This window comes from Pezoporus occidentalis, unplaced genomic scaffold (genome assembly GCF_034315485.1).
Source record: "Pezoporus occidentalis ecotype Australia unplaced genomic scaffold, CSIRO_AGI_Poc_V1 ctg151, whole genome shotgun sequence".
NCBI classification, from domain to species: Eukaryota; Metazoa; Chordata; class Aves; order Psittaciformes; family Psittacidae; genus Pezoporus; species Pezoporus occidentalis.
Genome location: NW_026913328.1, coordinates 3,075,283 through 3,094,778, shown reverse-complemented (window position 1 = coordinate 3,094,778; position 19,496 = coordinate 3,075,283). Strand labels below are relative to the sequence as shown.

The 19,496-nt window shown below is 38.0% G+C and overlaps 2 long non-coding RNA genes across 3 annotated transcripts; one reads left to right on the top strand and one right to left on the bottom strand.

The window, feature by feature from the left end:
* Positions 1-1,109: 1,109 nt before the first annotated feature.
* On the top strand, positions 1,110-9,339 carry LOC134159849 (uncharacterized). The gene is made up of 4 exons (XR_009963327.1): positions 1,110-1,468; positions 1,604-1,694; positions 7,355-7,470; positions 8,834-9,339. It is a non-coding gene; the product is annotated as an uncharacterized LOC134159849 (long non-coding RNA).
* On the bottom strand, positions 1,475-18,981 carry LOC134159848 (uncharacterized). Of its 2 annotated transcripts, none has more exons than XR_009963325.1 (3): positions 18,961-18,981; positions 17,823-17,964; positions 1,475-2,805 (listed from the first exon to the last, which is right to left on the bottom strand). It is a non-coding gene; the product is annotated as an uncharacterized LOC134159848 (long non-coding RNA). The 2 variants fall into 2 exon arrangements; XR_009963326.1 differs by lacking the exon at positions 1,475-2,805 and adding an exon at positions 13,349-13,472.
* Positions 18,982-19,496: the final 515 nt, after the last annotated feature.

The window sequence follows — 19,496 nt, the reverse complement described above, 5'->3', positions numbered from 1 at the left end:
CAGTGTTTCACAAGCTCAGTTTTTAAGCCAATATATGTGGACAATTAAAAAGATAATGAAATATTAACAGCAGGCCTTCAAGGAGGAAGAATACATTCAGAAAAAAAAAGAAAAGGCAGTTGTGCTTTTGAACTAGCAAAGTATTATATTTGAAAAAAAAATAGTTTCCAAGTTTTAGAGATTCTATTTAACATTAACTGCTGAATACCAGTGCAAAGCTAAAGTATCTCAAACAGCTATAAAAATGTGTGTATTTCCTCTACACATGCATTCCAGTGCATCTCCTCACAGCATCTCCTGGCCAGTTCTGCACATCTGGGGTAGCCAAGCTGCATTCAAGGTCTCAATGCATTCATAAGTTTGAATGTGCCTTGAGCTGAAAGTGTAATCAAGATTCTCTGGTGTTTACAGGGAAGTTCCATCATTTATCCATTCCTTGCTTCCAATGACCTCATTTTGCAGTTTGATAAGAAAGGGACTGAGTTGAATCATTACTGGCACACCCAGTACTTGTTACTTGGAACTCCCTCACATCAAAACAGTAGCAATATCTGCATGGAAATGTGTCTGTGCTCTTGAATCTGCTCTCTTCCACTTCTATTGCACTGAGTTTCCATTCATGCTTTGTCACACAGAAGATAATTTTTTCAATGGCGACATTCATTATTTATCTGAAATGACTTCTGCTGTGCTAGCTCTCGCCAGTCAGTGTTGTCCCTGCTCTGAAGCAAGATAAAGCTATGCATTGCCATTGAACTTGTTCAACTTCCTTAATTAAACCAATTATTTCTGAGGACTTTTTACTACACTTACATAGAATGCATCTTTACCTCTTATTTCTTGTTACAGATATTGAATTACTATTATATGGGTTGACAGAAATCCATGACAGCTATGACAACGGGTGCCATACCTTGAAGGAAGTTTCGTTGCTTGGAGTTGCTTGGAGAATAAGCAATGACCCAGTATTTAGCACCAAAGCCTTCCAACTTTGCAAAAGATATTTTATAAACAACCTGTGTACTTTAAATTCTGTTTTAAATAGTAGATGTAAAGCTTGTGATAAACAGACTGAAACAAATCAGTTATGCTAAGAAAAACCCCTGGCAGCTAAGATGGGAATTTTGATCTTTTATAAGATTGGTAAGGGACTTGCAACATATTAGTGGAGTAATTTGTTTAAAGATGTCTGATTGAGGAACCAGCCCTCATGTGAATACAGCCTAGAGAGACTCCTGCTTAGGCTATGAGTTATGCAGGGGGTCTGCCAGGCCCCTTGTCTTGCACTAGTTCAAGAGGGGGAGGTGTCAAGCTCTAGAAATCAGTTTGATGACACAGAAACTTTTGCAGCTAGGCAGCAGGTGCATAGAGGCCCGCTGAACTTCAAAAGCAGATAAAACAGGATGTATAGACACAGCCATTTAGCACTCAGAAAGCAATCACATAAAGGAAGAGGACAGCCACAAAGGTTCATATATCTCACATACCTGAGGAAAAGTAAAAGATCCGTGGCAGTTTCTACGTTGTTTGTTGGGAATGCAACATGAAGGGCTCAGAAGAGGCATTGCTTTACTTGAGGGTCTTATGTTGCCTTTTGTAGCAGGGACTGTGGCCAAGCCGTATCTGCGCTTCTACCTGCTAAGAAAACCAGATGAATTTTTTCAGGCTCACACCACATTGTAAGCAAGGGGTAGGTAATGCATGCACAAACTTTGCATGAAGAGGTTAAAAAAAAATCATCTCCAATATCAATAAATCCTATTGTAGCAGAGAAGAAGAAAGAAATATGGTAAAACAGTTGCATGAGGAAGGCAGGCATCTCTTCTGCCAGTCCATCATCCCCAGTGATGCTTAAGGAAAATGGGTACTGAGTATTAGTTTTTAGAATAGAGGAATTAGACCATGTTGTTATTTGGGCTGTGTTTTTTTCAGTGAAAACTAAAGGCATGGAATAACTAGTGAAAACAGACTTAGTTTAAAATGTGCATTGTTGGGTATTCCAAGAAAGGATTCATAGAATCCAAAGAACTTAATGAAAAATAATAACCACCACAGAGAACAATTTGCAATAAGTGAAACAAAGAGAAAATAATGAAAGCAAACTGGATTCAGTCTAATCTACTGAAACTCAACTCTTAGCTGACTGAGTACATGATAATGGAAATAATTAAAATTACTGATTGTATGTGGGACAAGAAAATAGCAATAAAGAGTCCTGAGCAGAAGAATGGGAGGAACAGATGTTTTTGCTAATATTGTGTGTTAGGCTTAGTGAGGGTACAAAAGTGGCAGCATATTTGAATATAAATAAAATATCTATCGTAAGCAGTGTTTCCAGTTCTTTCCATGGCTTTTGCTATCCTGTTAGTCAATTTTGTGAGAAATTTGCCCTTGGGCATACTTTTTGCCTTCTCTGTCACAATGCATCGATTATACTTCATGCTGTACAGTGACACTGGCTTGTGACATTGTTTTATGCCATATTCTGTTATTATTTATAAAAAAAATCCTATAAAACATGTTTTAGAGACAAAACAACTTTAACAAATTTAACCATGAGTTCTAATTCATAGTGAATGCTAATGTCTTATATTAGTCACTGCTAGGGACACTGTAGGAATATAGAATTCCAACATCTTTTCCCTCCACCCTGCACAATTCAATCATTGTATCTTCTAAGTCCATGGTGTGTGTCAGCTCATGCTCAAGAAGCCAGCAATGACAGAGAATTGAGATGCGCTTCCTTTTTGCATTCTTTATCAGCCTTGCTTAGGAGATTGAATATTCTTTACTGCAGTCCAGTAGCTGTGAAAACACAATTGAGTATTCAGTAAGCATCTAGCTAACGCTATTTATGAAAAAATAATTCAAAGAATGACTACAAGAGGACAGTGTTCAGCAGGAAGACTAAGAGTCAGAAAGCTTGGGTTGTGTGATTCTGCTATCTGCTGTTCTACTCATACCTTCTTCTGTATTAAGTTTCTGACACCGGGATAAGTATGAGGGAAATTACTCTGAAGATATATGTTGTGACAGATCATTATTGCCATCGGTATATGTCTTAGGAACACTGCAAACCAACTCTTGCCAGTTGAAGCATTTTTTATCGCTACGAGATGACTTTGCACTCTATCTCTTATTCTTCTATATTTGGAGGGAAAAGTACTTTCTTACTTTTAAAATACAACTGAATAAGGTATTGATAAAAGTATTACCTAAACTATGCCTCTCTACTCTGGGGAAAACATGGGTGAATTAGTTTATCAGAATATAGATCATGGTTTTCTAAGAACAGCATTTACATGGAAACTGTTAATGGGAAAACTTACCCATTCAAAAGTATACATCCCATCCTCTGCAATCTAGAAAGCTTGAGGGATGTCCCTTTCTCTCCAGAGAAAGGCAGACTTGCTGGGGATGTGATCTTAACTGGTCTCTAATTGGGTAACATAGATCCCTAACATTAATAAATAGCAGCAAAGAGCCATGATGATGATTGATGGATGGGGGCATCTGCTATATGAAGAAACACTGTGAGCTGGGACTATTCAGCCTGCATGAGAGGCAGCACAGGGGGATCTAACCAATGTGTATGAATATCTGATGGAGAGAGTTAAAAAGTTGCAGCCACTCTTCCCAGTGGTGCCCAGTGTAAGACAAGAGGCTATCTGCATGAACTGAAATAACAGAAATTCCATTTGAAGATAAGAAAAACAGCTTTTTCCTTGTACAGGTGATCAAATGTAGGAACAGGGCATTAGGAGTCTCCAGCCTTGCAGATATTTAAAATCTAACCTACCATGCCCTGAGCAACCTGCTCTAGTCTGAGCCTGCTTTAGGAAGGTATTTGCACTAGGTGATCTCTAGAGGTCCCTGCCCACCTCAACTATTCTGTGATCCAGAGGCCAGAATTTATCATGCATTTTTTTAAACTCCCAGAAATTTCCCAGGCTGAAAACAAAAATCAGACTTATTGCAGCTGTAAACTTTTGTGATACTTGATCTTTACCCTGATCAGGTCCTCAAGTTCATAACGAGACATGCAGACAGCACATTAATATCCTTTCCTTAGAGATAATAGCATCTCCTAAAAGAAAAATATTACCAAATACTGCTTGGGGATAGTAACTGTATTCAGTGAAGATATACACAAAATGTGGATGAAGATGATGAATTTTGCTGACAATACATAAAGAGATGTATTGCCTTTTCAATTAAACAGGGAAAAAATCCACAATAATTCATTCTTCCTTAGCCAGAGAACTCATGAGCTGTCTTGAAGGAAGATCTTGAAGGATCTGTTGTGATCTGCTCAGACATAGAATGGAAAGTTTCTTCATTCACACAAAGCAAGAAGGGATGAGAGTGAGAGAGAGACTGAAAGACAAGGTGTCAAATCCTACAAAATTTGCTATCACAAGAACACGAGATAACTGAACAGTCTGAAACATGACACCCTAATGTGTCAGCTTCTATGGGATGTGTTACAGACTCAGCTTGCAGAAGGCTGTGTATCCTGTTATTTTTAAATAACTGCAACAGTAGCAGCAAGGCTAATTCATCACATTTACATAAGGCATCAACAGAGAGCAATGGTGCTGGGAAGATGATTATGTTAGTCTGGAGTAGTCAGAAAGCAACTGTTTGGGGGTGCAGTGGCCATGCTGCGTGCAAGACCATACAGATTCCCTGGCGTGATCAAACATAAATGATCCCTTGTTTGGGAACCTGACCTTGGGCAGCACCTAGCTGTACCAGATAGGGTCAAGATCTGCAAATAAACTAGTTTTGCTCTGTTTTTGCAAAATAACCTAAGGTCTTCAGATAAGATTGATGTATTCGCCTAAGTTGAGAATCAGTATGAGGATATTCTTTAACACAGTATTGACGCTTGACCCTAGCTGTCTCCTTTGTACTGTGCCATCAGTGCCAAGAGAATGAAGAGTTATTTCAGCAGGTCAGCTGGAGATTTCTTTGATGTAGGCAGAGTTATGCCACCCACAGTCATTGGGAATATCGCAATGTGTGCCCAAAAGAAAGGCTCTGGGAAGGTGCAGCATGAATTGTGATGGTATAGCACAGCAGGTTCAGAACGATCTCTCCCATGCAGCACACTTTAAAATATCCCTTAACTTCCCTGTGTGTTCTAGGGATCATCTTCGAAGAGAGGATTTTGGGGAAAGTCAGCATTAAGCTCACTTTTTTCCTTTTTTTCACCATGCACTTAATATATTGTGGCTAGATCATAATGTCATCCATTCACATGAGCTTTCTATGCAGGTACTGTATATTAAGATACTTAATGAACAATTCTAATTCTATTGTTAGAAAATTTAGAGTACCCCAGATGTCTAAAGATGTCATATACATAATTTGATAACATGTTTAGATGGAATAATATTCTCTTGTTTTATGAAGATAAAAATGAACAGGTCCTTCATGATTGCTCTTTAACACAATGTATGATTCTACCTTAGCTACAGGAAACACTGGAAACAGCTAGTGTTAAAAATCTTTTGTACCAGCTTTTTTGTTAAACTTTAAGACAGGAGCCCTGCTCTTTCTTTTTCAACAAATGAGTCTCATAAGACTATTGGGTAAAGCAGTTCAACCAGAATGATGTAACATCCAGGATGTTTCCAGGCATAAGTTCAATATGACTACATTGTTCCTTATTTATAAATATGTCACTTTTTACTGGCACAGCTTCACACATTCTTGATGAGAGCTGCTCTTTCCTTGGCAAAGCAACACAAATTCATTACATCACCATCACAAGATTTCAGTGAATAGAACCATCTTTCCATGACTCAAAGTTTTTACTCAGAGATAGAGCAGATCGAAGAGATAAAGCAAGGAAAAACTTCCCTGAAATATAGGAAACTAACTGCAAAAGACATAGATTTAGAAGGGAATAAGAAACGTATATTTTCTGTGGTGTGTTGTCTTATTTTGGAAAGAGTCAAAAATCTCTTGTGGGTTTGTCTCTGATCCCTTCAAATTATTTTGATGTATACTTGTATGCTTAAAATTATTTCTCCTCCCTTTTATTGTGCTGTCAAGTTAATGGATTCATGTGTCACTTTCTATTTTCATTACAATTTCTGTCAGGAGCATGAAAAACCCAAATGCCTTAGTAATTTGTAAACTACCACAATGTACTCTCTTTGGCTTGACCTTGTCATTATTGTATAACTTAATTGGCCAACTATTCCACTTCTTTTTCTTTTCATAGCCTTATTATAGTGGAAAATGAGAAGAGACTTGTCATTGACCAGTCAATCAAAAGTATACACCATTTAGAGATGAAAATAACAACCTCTCAATTAATTTCATAGAATTAACACTCATTATGATAAAAGTCTCCTGAGATAAAGATTGAGATCAGGACTAATAAGCAGACGTTTAGCCATTCCTCTGACAAAGCCTGTAATAAAATTAGGAAATGGAGCAGTTTAATTGAATCACAAAATTGCAGTTCCATAGTTTCCCCCTCAGACTAGAAGATATTTAAGAGACCCTCATTTTTCTCTGTACAAAGAATCATAGCACATCTCATTTTTGGTAGTTCTGTTGGCTGAAGTATAGATTTGGCTGTAATTTCAAAAATGTCTTTCTCAAGATACCTGATGACATTTTCACATTTTGGACTACCTCACTGATGGGAAGCATAATCATTTCACTATTATGTTGTTATTTCGTGCAATGGTTTTAGTTATCCTCACACAGTTTCTGTCTTTGGATGGGGTAATTTTAAACTTAGTAAGGAAAGGATAGTCTTTTTTTTCCTTTTTTTAACAAGTGCCCCCAGGGTTTGCAACAAGATACTCCATGCTCTATTACAACAGTAACAATAAGAAAAATAAAATAATTAATAGATATGACATAAACCCGTGCTCCAGAACTTGCCATAAATCAGTGAGGTCTGGGAGGGGGAAAGCCACTGGGGAAGGCTGCCTTATTATTACTATGGAAGTATCAGAAACTAATAATTTAGTACCCGATTTAAGGTAACACAGGTTTCAAAATGAAAAACTCTTAAAGACAAACTTTTTATTTCTGTGAAAAGGAGCACTGTTATCAAAGAATCAGTGATTATGACAAGAAAGTATAGTCAAATATAATTATGAATATTTGTTGGTCCGGTATTCTGGACAAATGCTTATGATTAAATATTCTATTTGAAACTAATAGTTAAAATTGATTAAACATTATTATCATTCAATTAATTTTTTCCCTCGTAACTTTACTTGAGACAGCTTTCTCTCCTACCTTGTAAAAAAACTGATGCTTCCCAAGATACTCACCAACACTTCACCTACTATTCTTTGGTCTTCACAGGCTACCTCTGCAGAAAGTCACAAGCAGAAGAGAGAAAATGGATGCAGTTGTGACAGCAAGTCAGCTGACCATGCCAATTGCCTGATGGATACCAGATTAGAGCACCCAGGGTAGGGAAACAGTGATCAGGTAGGAATTACCTTTTTTCCCCTTCTTTTTGATCTCAGGTCAAAGAGCACAGATTTGAAATGAGAGCATGGCCTTTGGAAAATAAGCAACCTAAACCTTTCTGTCATACACTACAATAGTTTAAGATTACTAGGTTCCACATTATTCTTTCTCACTCGAACAAATCAATTTACTGCTTGACAAATAAGCACATAATACAAAATGCCAACTTACAGATTGGTATCCTTAAAGAGAGAGCATGGTTTTATTGGCAAAGGACTGTATTTCGCCTACATTGCAGATCTCAGGGCAGAAAGCTTTGTTTATACAGGATATGTGACCAATTATATCTGGTACACTACAGAGAAACTACAGATATGGTCCAATAGGACTGGAAATGTAAGTATTCAGTTTGTCATGCCCAAACCAGAAACAAAACTGTCTGATTGGTCACAGGCATGTCAGAATAGTTATAAGAGATGTATAACAAAAGTTTAAAAAAAATTTAGATAGAAAGAGTTTTTACTATCTTGAAATGCAGGAGTCTCCAGTGCTCTGTGTCTAGAAATTTTAAATAATTAGCCAATTTTGATTATGGTGTTGAGGATACTTAGAAAAATTAAAATCTCATTGATTAAACTTATTAAAGTTGCATTCCAAAAATCTAACAATAACTTAATAGGAAGACAGGGGAAAAAATCTGCCTTTAATATAGAGGTTCTATAACTGTTTTGAAGATTGTAATTAAGGTATGGGAGGAAGGCGATTAAGTTAAGCTGTGTCTTGAGTGTTGTCTCTTCTGTTGTATTGGTATAGTATGGCTCTAATATAGAAAATGCGGTCTAAATTTAAATAATTCATACTCTTTTTCATTAGAAAACAAAAAAAAGTCAATTTAAAAACTTGGTAAAGTTTTATGAAAACCAGAGCCCCACAATAACTTTGACTCTGAGTTCCAAGGTAACAACCATTTCCTCGTCGTTCTTTTTCTCAATTAAAACAAATTTTAAAATTTAAATCTTTCAAACCTGAAGAGGCCCTGCAAACAAACAGGAGTATGCAAAGCACTGTTCCAGGTTGGATGTCTGTCATTCAAATCACTGTCATGCCACAAGCTACCTCGATATAATCAGAAAGGAAAACAGAGATAGATAGGTTTACAGGATGATGTCTGTATGAGTGACAGATGTTTGTGCTCTAGCAACATTATGTTTTATTATAGAACAATTGCTTCTAATAGCTTTTATGTTTATGTTCAGGGTGTTGCAAATTCACGTCCATACCTTAAAAAAAAAGGAAAGAAAATAGCTGAGAAATATTATGTATAAATTAGTTCCTCCCCTTCCCCAAATAAAAGCTTTCTTTTTTGCCTTTTTTTCAATAGAAAGTAATTTGGGCAGCTGGTGAACTGTGGAGCTCACCAATCTATGAGTTCTCAAAAACACACAAACTGTGTCTTCATGGTTCAAGGAAGAACCGACATTACGCCCGAAAGGATTATCAATCACCAACTGCACAATATCATCTGTTGTAAATTGGGAGCCTGATTAATAACAGCGATTCAAACATAGTCCTTGAAAATTGTGAACTTTATTGACTGACTGGACTGGTGACTTTCTCTTTTCATGTTGTTTGCCCTCAATTTGTGGAGCTTTCAGTTACTGATACTGTATACTACTATTTCTGTTATGATTGTTTTCCACATTATAGAAAGTCAATAGTGAAGTGCCAGGTGAAGCAGGTAAGTTTTTCATCAATCGTGTATAAGACTTGTTGCGCTAATTTTGATTTTTTTTTCCTTATTCATCGGCGATTGTACTGCACCTCTGTTTTCCTCTCTTGTCATTGTGGGAATATCTAGAAAACAAGGGAAATTTTCTAAACCCACTAATAAAACAGACTTCAAAGTTGTTTGCCTTTTTAGAATTCAATACTTTTTCCTAAAGTATTGAATTAATATTTTTGGAGGAGTTCTTTTTTTTAAAAAATAATAGTTTCAGAAAGGTTGGTTTCCATATTAGCATACACATATAAATTACTTTTAACCTGACTTCAAGTACATTGAATTTTGTATATTTTTCAAGTGATAAAGTCAACCTATGGCTGAAGAAAGGGACCTTGGTTTCCTATACCTCAATCATCCACTACATTTTAAGAGCTCTTTGAAAAGGAGCAGGTCCCACTTAACCTGTTTGAGGTTTTTGTTGTATTTAACTTGGTATGTTCTGTTGTTAACTTGGTATGTTCTGTTTTTAAATTCATCCTATTTATTTAGTCTCGTCTTGGGAGTATACCACCAAATTTCTCTCTTGGCTGGTTTGGATGATCTAGACCTTGTGTCCACAGGATTCCAAAAAAACATCTTTCAAAATAATCTGGCAGAGATGACCCTTGCTCCTGAGGTAATATATTCAAACTGTTTAACCTGTGAAGGAAGTGACACACTCTGCAGAACCCCTTGTAATTATGAAAAGTGCAAGCCCGTTTGTTATCCACAGAGCAACAGTAAATCTATCCTGTAGGTACTTTATTCCCTAGATCAGCTTCACAACAGCCCAACTGTGGAAGCTTTATTTTTTTATGTGCTTCTTATGTTAAAGAGAGAATATAAGTTAAGACCGTTACCTGACATAATATTTACTGCCACAGTTTTTAAAACTAGTGAACATATCACTAAGACCTTGCCGTGCACAAAAAACCCCAAATCAACCACTCAACCAAAATAAAACCAAAACCAAAACCCGCAGACCAAGCTGCATCTAATTTAGCATCATAATAACTAAATTAATAGATAAATTTGAGACTTTCTGACTACCAGAGCTCATGAATGACAGTTGGCACCAGTCTCTTGAAAAAACCTTTAGAATCATGACCTGGTGGCAAGGTGTACCCTAAAAGTAGCAAAGCAGGTACTGGAGCAGCAGCCAAAAGTCCATATCAATTTTGCTGGAAGGTTAATGACATGTGTCCATGAATGACTTTTATAAAACTAAAATTGGTTTAGCATAAATCATCCCTGTTATGTTCAGTTGCTAGATACTATTTTACTTGTGAAAACTTAAAGGCTCAAACTTTGTTACTATTATATTTAAATAAGATTTGCCTTTTTCCTAGTTAGACAAGTTATTTTATCACTTATGTGATCTGAAAACAGAGTCTGCTGAAAAGCAACACCCACACAATTGAGAGTGTAATGTAATCACCTCAATTTTGCAAGTGTAGTTGCTTTCTGCATCAGCTGTGTTGCTGCAAGATGGGAGGAGCTGGGGTCTGTGCATGGTATCAGCATCACAAAACTGCTCTGCCCACCTATTTTGCCTGATAGCCCCCAGAACATATCCTGAGGCTTTATCCTGGCATCCTATTTCTGCCCTCCTCCAGCCTTGACGGGACTCATCCCAAAACCTCCAAGGCTGGTGTTATGATGGATTGACTTTGGTCATATATTCTTTTCTTTATTGAAATAGAAAACAAATACCTAAATCTGTATGACATCTCTATTGCTGTCCTCCTCTAACCTAATCACAGCAACTCATTACATCAGAGTTTTAGAAGCATAGCTCTAGATTAGAATGCCTGTCAGTTTTCAAATTATGTTTTATAGCTTAGTGTTAAACCTCTTCCAGAGGCATGGTTAAAAGACAGTTGTTGACACGCCACAAGTTAACACAGAATTTCACAGGAAGGCATTACAAAGGCACACATGGTACAAGACTGTATGAGACTGTATAATAGAACCCTGTAATTATTTCAGAAACACTATTGAAGGACCTTTACCCACTGGGGACTCAACTGTGAGCAGACTCTCCCTGTGTATCAAGCTCCTCAGTAAAGCAGTGGAATAAAGAGAGAATAAAAAATGCTGAGTGCCTCACTGATTTGTGGAATCTACTGGGAAGAGAGAGAGGAGCCCCAGGGATCTGTAGAAACTCCAGCAACTTTTAAAAGCTACAACAGAGAAGTTTGCTTTTTCAAAAATTCAGATCCATTCCCAGGAGACTAAAGGGATGTCTTCCTTGGAAGAGCACTTTCTTCAGCAGCAGGAAGCCATTTGCACTCCAGCAAAGTGAAATACAGACTAGTGTGCTTTATGAGGAGGAACATTTGTCAGGGTGAAATTGTTAAAGACACATTCTCAAGAGTGGCATTCAAAAGAAGTGAGACCTGGAAGCAGAAGTCTTAAGAAACCTCAGTACAGCAGCAAGGACATATCTAGGAAAATATAATTTGCTGGAAAATATTCCCAGATGTGTGGTATTTTGAGCAAAGAGCTAAACTTTATGGCGAACCCTATAGCATCAGTGATTTAGAATAAGATTCAGTGCTCCCTTGAAATCAGTAGGAGATTTCTGCTGCATTCAATAGGCTTTGTTTTGCACCCATGTGGAATGGAAAATTCAGAATGCAATTTGTATCTTAAGGTATGCAGTCAGGGAAGGAAATGCACTGCATGCAACAAATCAATCTGCATCCAGTCCAGCTGCCGCAGAAGAAGGAAAAGATATAGCCAGAATGACAGCAGGCAAAACATCAGGCATCTATGGACAGACAAGCAGGTGGGCAGCATCCAGGAGGCAGAGTCATTGCCAACGGCTGTCCAAGGAGCACCAGCCAACATCACAGACCTCCAGAAGCAGAGCAACAGAAGCGTGGATAAATGAACAAAGTAATATATTTTAATACAAGCAGCCATACACTAGCTAGCATGACAAATCAAGGGGGCCGGGGTCTATTCTGGCAAGATAAAGGTTGAGGATGACTGGACCTGCCCTACTCTGGGTGCCATTCTGGTAGTATGCTCAAGGCCAGGGTATTTCAAGTCCATAGCAGGGTGGCTTAAGAAAGCCATCTCTTCTACCCCTTTCTGAAATGTTAGCGATTAGGCTGGCACGACACAGAAGTTCCCAGTCTTGTATTGCCACTTGGGTGCTCACTTTTAACTCAAGGCATCTACTAGTATCCACTGCTCACTGAGGAACACTGAGTCATTGAGTCTCTGGCATGACTTGAGTGAAGAATTCTGGAGGCTGCAGGCTGGCTCAACTGGACATGCTGTGGCAGGAGCTTGGCAGAGCTCTTTCACTCTCTAGTTTATTCAGGGATGTTTCTTCCTCCTCACTGCTCCTCCAGGAAGCCTTGACCTCCCTGCTGTGCTCTCATCTCTTAGCAGCCACACACAACCACCACCACACAGCACCAGTACTGGCTTTAGAGAGAAATATAAAGCAGACGGTTCTGTATTTGTCACAGTGAAAGAAATTCGTTGCTATGTAGACAATACCAGCAGTATCATTAAAAAATACCAACAGGGACATTTACATTTATCCACAGGGCTAGCTTATAGCAACAGGTTTAAATGGGACTGAAGTGACATCCCACCTGAACATTCAGAGCTTTAACGGAGATGCATGGACAGCTTTCATTTCAGTTGCTATTTGTGCCATGTGGGGAGTTATCATTGCCCACATTTCTGTGTAGGTCTAATTTATTTAGGATATGCAGTAGGAAATATTCAGCTTGGCAATTCTAATATGCAGTCCCCTACAGTTCACGCAGTTCATTTTTTTCTAACTGGCTGGAGTTGCCCTCCTGCTGTATTAGCCTGATACTGCCCTCCTGCTGCTCTGTCCACCTGCTTCAAATTTATTTCCAAACTGCATCACTACTGTAGGATCTTCTCCCCAAGGGGAACGACTTAATAGGGTTACTCTTGATGTACTCAGATTCTTCTGCACTAAGATTTGACTACTGACTATGCATTTTTTTTTTCATTTTCCATTCCTCAGCTGAAGATAAAAATCCTCCAGCGAAAGGAAGATGCCTTAATGGAAGATACTTTAATCCAAACCCTGAAATAGGCACATAAGAACATGAGTCACATGCTGTTACAAGTTATGATGTAGTATTTATTTCTTCTCAATATAAGAAGCAATTGAAAAATATACCATGTAATTGTTTTGAAGTAGATCCCAAAGTAGACTAACACATAAAATGGCTTCCCCTTTTCCCCTTCTGGAGCAAACCTGTAAATTTAACAGCAAATGGTAACCTATAAAATATTTAAACCATTACATAGAATAATATCCCTGTTATAGAATTCCATTGAACAGTTTAAGCAATTTGTAGACAGGAATTACATCTTTATTAAACCTTACACAGGAATTTCTACACAATCTTACTGGTTTCAGCCTTATTAAATTGTATACCACCCTTCAATATGAGACTGAAACACCTCCAATGCTTCAGATATCCTTTCACAGGTTACAAACGTAAATTTGTTGCTACCTTCTTTTCTTCTTCTAACCTAAATTACTATACAGCGCTTTGCAGACTCTTACAGATTTGCTGAGAAAACAATTCCTCACTATCTCAAAATGACCATTTTTCCTTGTAAAACATGTTTGTGTGCACACAGATGATAGAGGGGAAAGTTTCTTATTTTCAAATGCAACTGAATAAGCTCTTACTGGAAAATTAAGGATTTCTGGAGAGAATTCGGCAGAACAGATGTATGCTTTCCCCAAACAAAAAACACGCATCTGTTTCCTAGAAATCTAAACAATAACAGCAAAGCAGTCACACAAACAAGTTATGTTTAGGTTTTGTTTGTGGGGTTTTATTCTGGGTTGTTTTTTTTGTTTGTTTTGTTTTTCCTACAGATGGCTCTTATTTTTATACAAATGGGGAAAAAAAACACAGCGAAGTTTCTAAATGAAGCAATGAAGTTCATTCTTATCAATGAAATTTAAATGGTTTGCGGGATAAATCTGCCCAAATGTACCTAAAAACAGTACAAAAGCCTTCCTTATTAAAATGCTGCCTTTCAGCCTCCTTGCTTCCATTTAGTCACAGTCTGATCTCCTTATCAATTCATTTTTTCCATTTCTGTTACCTGCAGATCATTTTGCCTTGCTCCTATAACATGGATTTAGAGTTTTCTGTCAGGAACTGATATGATCCAGAGCAAAACCTTTTAATTAGATATTCCTGTTCCATGCTCAGAGCTGACAGGAAGGATATGATTTTTAATGTCATGAACAACATTTCCCCCTATCCCCGTAGTGCTTTGCAGTCACTAAAAAGTGAATTGACAGGAGGGAGTTCCCTAGAGTATCAAAACTCCCCCATCCAGAATGGCAAAACACCTTAATGTAATTAAGTATTAGGATTAATTTCCTAATCCTTATATTTTTCATTTGTCCATTTGAGAGACGGATCTCTAATTAAATTTTGCTTTGGTCACTGTAATGAGAACAATATCCTCTAGAAGTCCAGCCACAGTCAGCCTGTGTGGATAGCAGTGATAAGGCTGGGTAATTGCAGGATTAATAACTGGCCTTTTATTGTGTCTGAAAGCAGCGTAACAGTATATAGACTTTCCAAGTAACTTGAAAACAAAGCCACATTGTACAATATTGCTACCCTGATCACTTTTTCATTTTTTATTTTTTTTGCAAGCATGGGAACAATTGGACTACAAAGGTATGATTGTTCCTAGGTCATATTCTCCTCTAGGGTTTCCAAAAAGCAAGCAATGATGCTCAGGCAGCTCCAGTAGCTCTGTGACAAAGTAGAACAAGTTTCAATAACTGCTGTTATTCCTCTTCATTTAACAGTGCAGGCCACAGGGTAACTGTTTAATGTGCTAGCCAGTTCCCTGAACCTCTTGTATGTTTGCTGAAACATGACGCATTTTCCTAATACTTTGAGCTTCTTGAATAAGTGCAGGATTTCAAAGTTAAAAAATAAAAAAGAATAAAAAATCTAGGGACCAATGTTGTACTGAATAATCCAGCTCTGGAGACAGATCTTCTGCACAGTAGCATTCCTTCTTTGTGGCTGGGACACTTCACCCTCAATTAGGGAAAAGTACCTTTTAATAGAGATGTTCCCCTTTATGGATAGGTAATGATGCTGAGAAAGTGGTAGGAGCTAGGAGCCAGGCAACCAGCGTGATCAGCTAAGCTGCTATGGATTTTAATTAATGTGCAGAATAGAATGTAGGCTTGGACAGTTTATCCATGCCATCTGGTTACCGTATGGATGCAAGTGAAACTTGAACCTAATCTAATAGGTATGTAAATTGTATGAAAGGAGCTGGTAAAAATCCCTACATAAAACAAACTTGCATTAAACAGACAGGTGAAAGAAGAGGTTGCAGAAGTTGCTCAGGCTGCTGTGAAATCCTCTTGCACCATCACGGGACCAATGGGGAGTTTGGCACTGGCTGCAGAATATCCTGCCTGTCTTCCACCCTACTCCCTACCCTGCTACCTCCTAGGTGCCATTCCCATAAAAGATTTGTTTTCACAGCTTCTTCTGCAGAAAACATTACCTTCATCTTCACCTTCCTCATGAAATCAGATCTTTTTTCTCTCTCCTGAACAGGCCTTTCAGTAGCTATGCCACATATATTACCCAACCTAAAGAACTTCATAACAGATGCTCAATAGGCCCAAATGCAGGGCTGTCAATCCACACAGAACTGCATGGGACAGTGTTAGGATCTGGCTTAATCCTTCTGATATATAATTAAAAAAAAAAACAACTAAATACCCAAGAAGTCCTATTTTGGTAGAATAGACCCAATTTGCATCAACGTAGCAAATTTGTCAATCCACAGGAATTCAAAAAACAAACAAACAAAAATCTCTGCAAAACTAAATGAACTTAAAAATTTCACTGTTCGGCTTTCTTTTATATCACATTTAGCTCATTCACCCTTCCTCATCATCTTTAATTTCCTCCTCCCCACCTCCCAGTGCAACTATAACCTGCATTAGGAGACTTCATGTATACCCTTCTCAAAGACCTTTAACAACAGTCTGAGAGAAATTAATGCTATTGCTTTTCATTTAATCTTCAAGCCATATTTTCACTCTGATCTCTTTCTAAGATTACTTTAGTGTACATATTTCCAACATGAACATATACCTAACTTCAGCCAAATCCAAAAATTATGCCTCTCATCCAGTATCTAGAGTTCAACTGACTACAGAGACTTAGATCTCTTCAGGACATGATTTCTGTGACATTTTTGATTGGCAACAGAATTGGCCAACATAAAAGCTACCGAGCCTTTGTATATTATATCATTTTAGATATGGAGAAGCATAGCCATTTCTTCCATATGCATTAGCCCTGTACACTACTGTAGATTAAACTGAGTTCAAACAGACTGATATCTTTGAAGGTGGATGTTTGTTAAATCCTGAACAGACTTAATTTCAGCATTCAGAGATACAGAGTACTAGTATTATGCCTCTTCAATGTGGCTTTTTGCTTAATAAAAGTAAACCTCTTAAATACAAAAGTCAGCAATGTGCCATGAGGGATGTTTTGAGGCAATTTTTAAAATAAATTTTCCATTTTACAAATTTTGTATTTTCCATAGGAAAAAAGATCAAAAGCACATCTGAATTCTAGTAATTAGATCCGTCAACCAAAACAGAAAATCATAAATGACAACTTGTTTGGTTTTGACAGTTCTAAGGCATTACTGCTCTTCTGAAAGAAAACAGAGATGTGCTGGAAGACAAAGAGACATCCAATAATTTAGGAATGAAGTGTTTTAATTGTAGAGTACATGACCAGTCAGCGAATATATGTCAGAAGCATGTATGTGTCTACGAAAGCCCATACATACAACTGATAAAGGGAAAGAGAAGTCTATTCTGTTCTCAAATAATACAAGATCCAAATGTGGATTTAGTAAGAGATATTACTTGGACTACACTGCATATCCTGAAACCTCCTGAAAAAAACATGCAGTATTTCTCCTCTAGAGTCTGTATATCTCCACAACTCAGAACAGTGCAGCTGGGGTTGCTCATCATTGTGCCATGAAAATAATAGCAAAGGACTCTTCTGTTACTTTGTGAGAACACTGAAAGGCTGACTAATTTCTACTGATAATCTCTGTCCTGACATCAGACACTGTTGTTTCACCCCACACCCATCTGCAGTGAAATAAAATTATAGAAAAGAAAAAAAAATCAGAAAAGACACGAGCACTGAGGCCTGAAAATGTTGCCTAGTTATGAAAGATTTTGCCACACTTATTAATCTTTAAACCCTTAAGCAACCTTTTTATTTTTCTGTTTTAAATAGTCAGAAGTCAGTCAAGCTGCACAGCACCAAGGGTGTGTGCTGGCAGAAAATACACATCTGAAATTCCTTTGTAATCTAAACACAAACACACACACTGCTTTTTTATGTTTTGGGTTTTTTTTTTTAGGCTCAAGCTCACAAATACCGCATATGAAGTTATGGATTAGAAAAAGTACTGCAGCATCTCAGCTTTTCCACACAGGAAGAGAAGCATCTTTTCTCCACTTTTATGAGTGACATGATATCTTGCTTACGCTTCCTACCTTAGTAGTCCAGCTGTGAGATCCATAAAGCAGCCATTGAATCTCTTGCCTCTTCCTTTAGGTGTGTCACAATGTGAAGCTTTCTTCATGTTGCCCATATGCCAGCAGTCTTAAAAAGGTGCTCTTGCTCTGCTGCAATCATCTTTGCAACAGACAGTAAGTTGATTTCAGGAGAGCTGCTCCCTGTTTCAGTGAGAACAGAAGCAGGTTCCCCCCACAGCCCCCAGTTAAAAGTACTTAGCTGAAGGAACAGGCAGGTTTTTTAATTCCTATTAAGTGTTCCTGGAACTAATGCTTGTGCTGATCAGATTCTCCTAATTAAAAACTGTCAGTTTGAAACAGTCTAACATTTTTCTGCAGAGTGATTTGGTAAAAGATGAGGCAATGTTAAACAGCGAGTGCAATGTCGTCTCTAGCAAGTCTATCAGAATTGCATCATTTGCTTCAGCTGGGGGTAGAATTTTTTTCTTTGACATGTTCAGCATCATGCACAATAAAGAACATGAGTGTCCCAGATCTTTATTTTCTTTCCATGACCACTATTCAGTGTGGGAGTTGCACGTATGTCCTTGACGAGACTTAAAATTTAGAATAGTTTCATTAGTTGCCAAGAGTTTCCAAGTTATTTCACAGACACTTATTCATATTCCAGCTACCTAAGCAATCCTGGTCCACTCTACTGCAAGGAAGCCTTCTCCAAAATAACCAGATTAACCGAATATCCTCATTCTTCCTGTTTGGCAACATTGCCAAGTACTATGGAATCATATTCTCAGGATTAAATGTTCCTAAATGTTTCTGTATCCTTGTCCTCCTCTCAGCCACTGTGTACAGAAAAACAAAATACTCCTGCAATGGTTAAATTCTTCTGTGCCCAAGGAGGGAAGGAGTAGGATTTCAAGATACATTAATACCTCCTCAGGGAAAATGTGTTAGGTACGTGGACTCACTGTTAACCTCAGTCCGAAGGAGGAGCACTTAATAAGCAGTAGTTAGTGGAGCCGCATAGTGGAGCTCACATAGGTGAACAAAGAAGGTAAGACTTCCACATTTGAGTCAGATGGATCTATTCACATCCAGATGCCTCCATGACAATTACAGCAGAAGTTCACTCCAGGCAAGGGCTAGCTAGTCATACCTGAAAGCCTTTTGACTGCAGTATCAGGTTGCTAGCAGGAAGCATTTTAAACCAAAGAAGTAAACACCAGGGGAAAGAAGAAAAGATCAGTCTGAGGTCTCCCAGATATTCAGAGGTCGATATGAATTTCCAGGGCAGGACAGCAAGTGAGAGAGGAGGCTGTGACCATGCTGTGTGACAAAGGCGTTTGTGAGAAGGGGCAGGGTAGATAGCAGTGCTGCCTCACTAGCTTCTCGCGTTGTTACAGCGAAAGCATGTGGGAAGGGGAAGCATGGTGCTAGAAAGACAAGTACCATCCTCTCTCCTGTAAGTAGATCATAACAGTTCAGAAGCCAAACCTCTTTGCACTGCATCCCTTCTTGGAGGTGCATGAGGCTACAGCCAAGCTCAAAGAAGTGAATGCATTGCAGAAGTGAGTTTTAACATGTAGAGAGCCCAGAGAGAATTAATAATAAATAAAGTACACCTCAGAAAAGAAACTTTGAGTTACATGCAGATATTTGAACTCAGTAGGAGTAGTCTGTTTATAACTGCGA